A 10,773-nucleotide genomic window follows, 5' to 3' on the forward strand; every position below is an offset into this window, starting at 1 on the left:
GACTATGTCAGGTAGTAGTTGGTAGTATTCTTTTAATAAAGGAGGCAAAGAAGCCAAAGGCAAGAACAGACCAGTTGTCTCCTCTTGCCAACTCCGCCTGCCTTCTAGGCAAGAAGCCTCTGACAGAGAAGTTAAACACTAAGGTGAACTATGAAAAGTTGAAAAATAAGAGCAGAACATAGTTTACATCAGCAAAGAAGACAGTCACAGGGCTTTGCCTAAAATGACCTTGAACAATCAGTAGTCCAGGAAGCAGAACCAGATAACTACAAGGCTCCAAATGCACTGCTGACGTTCAAAATTCCAGGAACATTCTTCAAGGGTGTGCAGCATGAAAAGGACGGTCCTGTGCAGGGGTGTCATTAGTCACACTGCACCTAACTGTTACACCATCAATTTCCACCACCCCCATTCCCAGGCTTTTTAAACATGAAACTGCATTCTGACTGGATGGTAGACCCCACCAGGAATGCCTAACACATATATCCTCTGGAATAATTCCCCAAACACAGATTTTTAGGTGTTTCCTTGATAGCTTAGTTGGTAAAGAATCCACCTGCAATGCAGGAGACCCCGGTTCGATTCTTGGGTTGGGAAGATCTGCTGGAGAAGGGAAAATGCTACCCACTTCAGTATTCTGGCCTGGAGAACTCCCTCAACTATATAGTCCATGGAGTTGCAAAGAGTCAGACAGGACTGAACAACTTTCACTTTCATTTGGACTTCCCTTGTGGCTCAACTGATAAAGAATCCGCCTGCAATGTGGGAGACCTGGGTTCGATCCCTGGGTTGGGAAGGTCCCCTGAAGAAGAGAAAGGCTACCCGCTCCAGTATTCTGGTCTGGAGAATTCCATGGACTGTACAGTCCATGGGGTCACAAAGAGTCAGACACGACTTAGCCACTAAACCACCATGCAGTGTAAAAGCACAGCTCTGTGCTAATACCTCAGAACCCTACACATATCCACAGAGGCAGAGACAAAGCTTGACCTGCAGCTGATCTGAGTCTTGACTGAACATCCTGGATCCTCTGAAAACAAGAGTGTGCTAGAGGCGTGTGAGGAGGTGCCACCAGGCCATTTCTCACTTACTTCCCTATCAATCAAGGAGAAGCCCACAGTGAGGCACTGTCTCATCTTCCCCCCGGTTCTGATGAGGTCGGAGGCCTCAGACGCAGCCTCTGGCATCCAGTGCAGACTGTAAAGTGCGTCAGCAGCCACACAGCAGTGGCCCTTCTGCAATAGGATGGACCATCATTCCTGCTGCAGTCATCTGGACCCTTTTGTTTTGCTGTTGTCCTACTCCAGAGACGAAAGGAAGGAGGTTGCCATTATCACAGGGACAGAGAAGCTGATTTTTTTAAACAGAGATTATGCTACTATAGTCAGAAAAAAGTCATTAAAAAAAACCCCAAGGGATCTGCTGGTATATAATTACATCTTTGTTTCTTTAACTGATCAATATTCCTAATATACAGATCAGCAAATAGACACTATTTCCATGTGAGAGTCTCCTCCTTTGTCACCAGTGCAACTCTAGCTTGCACAAGAGGTGGCAAAATTTCCCGTATTATGAATATAATTTACAAGCACTGTCTCTAAGGGGAAAATGTCTTACTAAAGAAGGTAAAGATTTCTAGGGATTTTAACAAGTGGTGCTGGGAAAACTGGTCAACCATTTGTAAAAGAATGAAACTAGAACACTTTCTAACACCATACACAAAAATAAACTCAAAATGGATTAAAGATCTGAATGTAAGACCAGAAACTATAAAACTCCTAGAGGAGAACATAGGCAAAACACTCTCCGACATAAATCACAGCAAGATCCTCTATGACCCACCTCCCAGAATATTGGAAATAAAAGCAAAACTAAACAAATGGGACCTAATGAAACTTAAAAGCTTTTGCACTACAAAGGAAACTATAAGTAAGGTGAAAAGACAGCCCTCAGATTGGGAGAAAATAATAGCAAATGAAGAAACAGACAAAGGATTAATCTCAAAAATATACAAGCAACTCCTGCAGCTCAATTCCAGAAAAATAAATGACCCAATCAAAAAATGGGCCAGAGAACTAAGCAGACATTTCTCCAAAGAAGACATACAGATGGCTAACAAACACATGAAAAGATGCTCAACATCACTCATTATCAGAGAAATGCAAATCAAAACCACAATGAGGTACCATCTCACGCTGGTCAGAATGGCTGCTATCCAAAAGTCTACAAGCAATAAATGCTGGAGAGGGTGTGGAGAAAAGGGAACCCTCTTACACTGTTGGTGGGAATGCAAACTAGCACAGCCGCTATGGAGAACAGTGTGGAGATTTCTTAAAAAACTGGAAACAGAACTGCCATATGACCCCGCAATACCAGGGCTGGGCATACACACTGAGGAAACGAGGTCTGAAAGAGACACATGCACCCCAGTGTTCATTGCAGCACTGTTTATAATAGCCAGGACATGGGAGCAACCTAGATTCCCATCAGCAGATGAATGGATAAGGAAGCTGTGGTACATATACACCATGGAATATTACTCAGCCATTAAAAAGAATTCATGTGAATCAGTTCTAATGAGATGGATGAAACTGGAGCCCATTATACAGAGTGAAGTAAGCCAGAAAGATAAAGACCAATACAGTATACTAACACATATATATGGAATTTAGAAAGATGGTAATGATAGCCCTTATGCAAAACAGAAAAAGAGACACAGAAGTACAGAACAGAATTTTGGATTCTGTGGGAGAAGGTGAGGGTGGGATGTTTCGAGAGAACAGCATCGAAACATGTATATTGTCTATAGTGAAACAGATCACCAGCCCAGGTGGGATGCATAGGACAAGTGCTCGGGCCTGGTGCACTGGGAAGACCCAGAGGGATCGGGTAGAGAAGGAGGTGGGATGGGGGATTGGGATGGGGAATACATGTAAATCCATGACTGATTTATGTCAGTGTATGACAAAAACCACTACAATATTGTAAAGTAATTAGCCTCCAACTAATAAAAATAAATGAAAAAAAAATTTAAAAAGAAAAAAGAAAAAACTAAAAATAGAGCTACCATATGATCCAGCAAATCCCAGTCTTGGGCATATATTCAGAGAAAAACACAATTCAAAAAGATACTCATACCCCAGTGTTCACTGCAGCACTATTTACAATAGTGGAAGCAAACTAAACATCCATCAATAGAGGAATGAATAAAGGAAATGTAGTTCATATGTACAATGGAGGATTACTCACCCATAAAAGAAATGAAATAATGCTATTTGCAACAACATGGATGGATCTAGAGATTGTCAGACAGAGAAAGGTAAATATCATATGATATCACTTAAATTAACTTCCTTCCTTTTTTAAGACTCAATCATACTTCATTGTATGGCTAGACCTTGTTTTTTTAATCTGTTCATTCATTCATTGATGGGAACTTGAGTTACGTCCACCTTTTTGCTATTGTGAATAATTCTGATCAATAAGACTGTACAGATTTCTGTTCAAATCTCTGCTCTACCCAGAATTAGAATTGCTATATCATACGGTAATTCTTTGTTTAATTTTTTGTGGTTCCTCATCTTGGTTACAGAGTTTTCTATAGAAGCTGTACCATTTTGCAGTCCCACCAGCAATGCAAAAGGGTTCCAATTTTCTTGTTTGTTTGTTTGTTTTCCCTCCTAATGGCTACGAAATGGTGTCTCACTGTGGTTTTGGTTTGCATTTTTTTTTACTGATTACTGATATCGAGTACCTTTTCATGTGATTGTTGGCCATTTGTATATCTTCTTTGAACAAGTGGGTATTAAAGTTCTTTATTTAAAAAAGAAAAAAGAAAGAGACACGTGTACCCCAATGTTCATTGCAGCACTGTTTACAATAGCTAGGACATGGGAGCAACCTAAATGTCCATTGGCAGACGAATGGATAAGAAAGCTGTGATACATACACACAATGGAATATTACTCAGCTATTAAAGAACGAATTTGAATCAGTTTTAATGAGGTGGATGAAACTGGAGCCTATTATACAGAGTGAAGTAAGTCAGAAAGAAAAACACCAATACAGTATATTAATGCATATATAGGGAATTTAGAAAGATGATAACGACGACCCTATATACGAGACAGCAAAAGAGACACAGATGTAAAGAACAGACTTTTGGACTCTGTGGGAGAAGGCAAGGGTGGGATGATTTGACAGAATAGCATTGAAACATGTATATTATCGTATGTGAAATAGATCGCCAGTCCAGAGTCAATGCATGAGGCAGGATACTCAGGGCTGGTGCACTGGGATGACCCTGAGGGATCGGATGGGGAGGGAGGTGGGAGAGAGGTTCAGGATGGGGAACATATGTACATCCATGGCTGATTCATGTCAGTGTATGGCAAAAACCACTACAATATTGTAAAGTAATTAGCTGCCAATTAAAATAAATAAATTAATTTTTTTAAAGTTTCCCATGTTATAAATATAATTTTTGAGGAAATATATATCTTATCTACCTCTGTAAAGAATTAATAAACCAGATTATTAGAGTTATTAAAATTTAATGGATAAAGTTTTTATTCCAATTATCCAATAAAACATTAATATATCAAATATTAATATAAATCTGAGAAGAAGGTAAAGATTTCTAGGAATTTTTTTTTCTTTTTTATGCTTTATATGCACTGTCCCTAAGAGGAAAATGTCTTGCTAAAGTGGGAACAGAAAAAAATGTTTTAAAGAAGCTTATGATCATTGATTACTTGGTTACTTGGAAATATGTCAAGAGCAAAAACTGTTTTTAAAGAACTTAAAAATTTTAATATCTGACACACAGTTACACATAGGGAAAAGTTTTATGTTTATTTTTATAAATTTTTTTTATCCAAGATGACACCTTGGATAAATTAGACTGGTTTAACCTTTTGGTTTAGAAATAACTATCTTGGGACTTCCCTGGTGGTCCACTGGCTGTGCTCCCAATGCAGGGGTCCTGAGTTCGATCCCTGGACAAGGAACTAGACCCCACATGCCTCAACTAAGACCTGGTGGAGCCAAATAAATAAATATTTAAAAAAAGAAAGAAAGAAAGAACTCTTTTCTCTGATTTTACCAGTATAAAACTATTTAGCATATTTTCTTTGGTTTATTTTCTAATAAAAAGAGCTGGTTAACTTGAGTTTTTTAGATTTACTCTACTAATTTGAATGGACAATAAGCCAATTCATATAAGATTATAAAATATTAAAACTGTCAAAATAAGTTGAATTATAATAGATAATTCTTTATAAGAGGAATTCTTGGAGTGCTATAAATCTTATAGGCTTAATGTGTCAGCATAAATTATAATATCCAAATCCTTAGTTTTAAGTACTTAAACTAATATTAAATTGTATTAATTACAGACTCATCTTTGGATACCTGAAAAATTACTAAGATAAAGACATGAAGCATTGGTCACTAAACAGATTAACTTACCCTCTCTTATTTTTACAAAAATTACAGAATGGCGATCAGCAAATTCAAGGACGAAGATGCCTTTAGATGAAAATATACAGGACTATTTTTGCCAACCTAAAATTTGATAAGATGATAGTGTGGATAAAAAATTGTTTCTCACCATCCACCTCTACAGGGACTAGGTCACTAACCACTGCAGTCACTGACCCATCAACACACCCTGAACAGAGTTCAGAGAGGAGAACAGCAATGAGGCACTCTGTGCTCTGGGAAAACTGGCTGAATAGGCCTTCAGATATGTTTTCAAGAAAAGATTTTATGAGCCCAATTTCATACATCTCTGAATATCGAGAAAAGCCCTAACATTAACAGAGACATCTGCTCTTGGTAACTAGCAGCAACCTTCTGCCAAAATGTGTGCTTGATTGCCACACCTATCCCCTTTCACTAAAATCACATATTTCCTAATGAAAATGGCAATTAATTTGAGTTTTCTGGATTTCCTCTACTGCCTACATTCTCTCCCCACCTACCTCTTACCTCCAGAAAAGTTCCTTAGAGATATCGGAGAAGCTGTCTCCCAGGCTGTAGTCTTCATTTTACCCCAAGTAAAACTTAACTCATAACTCTCACACTGTGCTTTTTTTTTTTTTTTCTATTGACAACAGATAATTAGTAGTCATGGACAAACAGAGCTACTTAGTTCTTGTTTTTTCTCATTTTAATTTTCCCTGTCAATTGGATACAAAATTTGGCAGCTATACGTGAAAATCTCAAAAGCCACCTCTTAAAAGCCAGATCCTCAACAGACCTTCCTTTCTTAACAGGTATTATAGCGACCCCCAAACTCTGGGCCTTTCAAACTGTGATAAGCCTCTTTCACTATTAATTTATGAAAGTCAAGTTTATGGTTTAGAGTAGTAGCTTCAATTTAAACTCTAAATTTGGGAATTCCCTGGCAGTCCAATGAGGACCAGGTTCAATCCCTTGTCTGGAAAATAAGATCCCATAAGCCACATGGTATGGTCAAAAAACCTAAACTTTTCTCTTTCTAATTTGTCTGATACTAAACTCTGAAGGACTGATGTTAAAGTTGAAGCTTCAAACTTTGGCCAACCTGATGTGAAGAGCTGACTCATTGGAAAAGACCATGATGCTCAGAAAGACTGAGGGCAGGAGGAGAAGGGGATGACAGAGGATGAGGTGGTTGGATGGCATCACCGACTCGATGAACATGAGTTTGGCAAACCCCGGGAGAGAGTGAAGGACAGGGAATTCTGCCATCTTGTAGTACAGGGGGTCACAGAGTTGGACATGACTTAGGGACCAAACAACAACAAAATATTTTATTTAAAATATTATGCAACTAACAAATCATTCCATTCAGATAATTGACCCAAGCATGCCACATTATCAGAGGTTAAAGAATTAACATCTATGCTTAATAGTAGATATTATGCTTTTAAAGTTGCTTATGAATTTGCCATGCTACAAAAATAAAGACATTTTCTATGTCTTTGTGAAACCCAATAAAACTATTGGAGATAGTCCAACATCCGAAAAAACACATTATTAAGCTTAAAACCACTGAAGAAAATGCATTATCTATTATTTTGCAAACAAATAACTTTTACTGATTTGGATGCAAAAGAAACTAAACATTTATAGTCAATAGAAAGATAGTTATGTACTCTAGTTTCTGGAAGGAAAAAATTACTGATAAAATCTTGCATTATTTGTAATTTTCATAAACCCCTAAAAAGCTGAAACTATAGCATGAGACCCAAAACCCCTACCTAATGAACCATTTGAACATTTAAAATGAACTTCATTTTATTGTTTCAAGTTTTGATGTACATTTTAATAATTATTTATAAATAAATATTCTGATTGAAATTAAGTCAAACTAAAGAGCCTCTTGATGAAAGTGAAAGAGGAGAGTGAAAATTGGCTTAAAACTTAACATTCAGAAAATTAAGATCATGGCATCTGGTCCCATCACTTCATGGCAAATAGATGTGAAAACAGTGGAAACAGTGACAGACTTTCTTTTGTTGGGCTCCAAAATCACTGCAGATGGTGACTGCAGCCATGAAATTAAAAGACTGTTGCTCCTTGGAAGAAAAGTTCTGACCAACCTATACAGCATATTAAAAAGCAGAGACATTACTTTGCCAACAAAGTCCATCTAGTCAAAGTTATGGTTTTTCCAGCAATCACGTATGGATGTGAGAGTTGGACTATAAAGAAAGCTGAGTGCTGAAGAATTTATGCTTTTGAACTGTGGTGGTGGAGAAGAGTCTTGAGAGTCCCTTGGACTGCAGGAAGATCCAACCAGTCCATCCTAAAGGAGATCAGTCTTGGGTGTTCATTGGAAGGACCGATGTTGAAGCTGAAACTCCAATACTTTGGCTACCTGATGCAAATAGCTGACTCATTTGAAAAGACCCTGATGCTGGGAAAGAACGACCACAGGAGGAGAAGGGGACGACAGAGGCTGAGATGGTTGGATGGCATAACCAACTCATTGGACGTGGGTTTTGGTGGACTCCGGGAGTTGGTGATGGACAGGGAGCAGTTTATGGGGTTGCAAAGAGTCAGACACGACTGAGTGACTGAACTGAATAAAACGTCAAAGTCAATACTGCCCAGCTTCTAAAGAAGCTTACTCTAACCCCAATGATAATGAGATCATATTTCAAAATCTCCATAAACTCTCACTACATTAGATGGTTATTAAAGTTCCCTTGAGACTTGGCTTGCACTCTCTGCTGACAGATTCCACATTGATGCATTCTGATCTCATTGAGTATTATTATTTTATTAAGCTAATTTATGTGCTCAGTTATATACCCAAGAGCTGCCAGCCACATATCCAAAAAGTAAACCAAATAATACACCTCTACAGACTAGTTTAGACATGTTGATGAACTGTGAGGACATCATGTTAAGTGAAATAGTCACAAAAGACAAATATTGAATTATTTCACTTAGAGGAGGTACCTAGAACTGTTAACTCACAGAAATAGAAAATAGATGCATGGTTGCCAGAGGACTGGGAAGAGGGACATGGCAAAATGGGGAGTTAGTGTTTAATGGGTACGGAATTTCAGTTTGCGAAGATGGAAGCTCTGGAGATGGATAGTGGTGATGGTTGCACAACAATGTGGGTGATACCCATGAACTGTACATTTAAAAGTGGCTAAAGTGATAAAGTTCATTTTGTATTTATTATACCACAAGAAGTTAAAGTAGATGGAGAGAGAAGAATTTAAGATTCTACAAACTGGCCACACAAACGGGCTAGGGACCTGACCTTGAGACCCACTAAGAAGGCTTCAGAAACAGATCATGACCAAAGCAAACAGTTTCCCATGAATTCTGTAATTTGAGATTCTCTGATTGAAGATGACATTGGGTGGGACTTCCCTGGTTGTCCAGTGGTTAAAACTCCAAGAGGTGTGGGTTCAATCTCTGGTTGGAGAACTAAGATCCCACATGCCATGCAGTCAAAAAAAAAAAAAAAAAAGACACTGGGTATAGACTGTGTTCTGCCAAAGCCTTCAAATCAAGACTCACAACCAGTATATAGGATTTACATTCAAGCTTAAGTATAATAATCATCTCACCTCCATTTCCTTTCAGGTTAACCCTTTCTATGGGCAACACTACCACTTTTCAACTATTAAATTTGCTCTTCAACCTTCCAAAGTTTCAGAAACAAAGCCTGATGTCAAAACTCATTAAAGAGGATCTAGGACACTGGATTTCACTGATTTCTGCAAGGATTCTACTCTGGTGAGAAGTTTCAAAAACTGCCAATGTGTGGTCCATAATTTATTCCTGATGATGAATCAAATAATAGCTAAAATACTCCATTAAGACAGGCACATCAAAAAGAGCTTATTTAAACTTAGTGAAGCTACTTTTCTTGCTGAGCTTTATGTTCCCAATTTTAATATCTGTGGCTGTCCTCATCCCTTCGTGCTTTCCTCCACTAACTGATAGCCAGGTGTGAAAATGTTGCTATATGGTCATTCCATTATCCCAAACTGACACTCAACTGATAAGACTGTGTCTGGAAGAGACTAACACCTTTTGGACAAACCTGCTTCACTCATGCATTGGAGAAGGAAATGGCAACCCACTCCAGTGTTCTTGCCTGGAGAATCCCAGGGATGGGGGAGCCTGATGGGCTTCCGTCTATGGGGTCGCACAGAGTCGGACACGACTGAAGCGACTTAGCAGCAGCAGCAGCAGCTTCACTTGGAGTTCATTTTACCAGAAGGGGGAAGCTGAGAAATTTCTGTGAAGGAAGTGATAGACAAAAGGTGGTGGCTAACTGAGGAACTCAGGCAGCGCATACACAGAGACAGCTATTGTGGACACTCCATGACTAATCTCTCAAATTTTTCTGGAGAATCCACGAACCAACAAAGTTCTTAAGTACCAACAGTCAGCCTTGTCAAGGACAGAATATGCAGACCAAATCCCTATACTAGCTGCCAACGAGCTATCCAAAGGGGAAATGAAAGTACATTGTAACAAGGCTTTTATCTTGAAAATGAAGCCATTTGACAATAGCCTGTTTCAAGTTAAACTTGCAAGCATGTTTTAAACTCTAAAACAACCATTTAAAAAAAAGCGCAGAGCTAGTAAGTCAATAGTAGAGATAAATTTAATAAAAACATTCAGTAAATTCAAAAGGCAGAAAAAGAAGAAAAAGGAATCAAAAAACAGATGGAGCAAATAGAAAGTGTATAGCAAGATGGTAGATGCAAACCCAGTCAAATTCATAATTGTAGTTAATGTAATTTTTTGAGAATTCAAAATAAAAGGCAGAGATTGTCATACTAGGTAAAAACGTAAGACCCAACTATATGCTGTCTATAGGATATTCATTTTAAATATATATTTGTAAAGGTAATGAGATCATTTTATACTTAGCAAATTAGAAAAATTGGAGGATAGTGGACTTAATGAACTTCTGATGGAAGTGAAAAAGTTGGCTTAAAACTCAACATTCAGAAAACTAAGATCATGGCATCTGGTCCCATCACTTCATGGCAAATAGATAGGGAAACAGTGGAAACAGTGACAGACTTTATTTTTTAGACTCCAAAATCACTGCAGAGGTGACTGCAGCCATGAAATTAAAAGATGCTTGCTCCTTCGAAGAAAAGTTATGACCAACCTAGACAGCGTATTAAAAAGCAGAGGCATTACTTTGCCAACAAACAACCATCTAGTCAAAGCTATGGTTTTTCCAGTAGTGGATGTGAGAGTTGGACTATAAAGAAAGCTGAGTGCTGAAAAATTGAT

The sequence above is a fragment of the Cervus canadensis genome, chromosome 3 (genome assembly GCF_019320065.1).
Source record: "Cervus canadensis isolate Bull #8, Minnesota chromosome 3, ASM1932006v1, whole genome shotgun sequence".
Classification (NCBI taxonomy): Eukaryota; Metazoa; Chordata; class Mammalia; order Artiodactyla; family Cervidae; genus Cervus; species Cervus canadensis.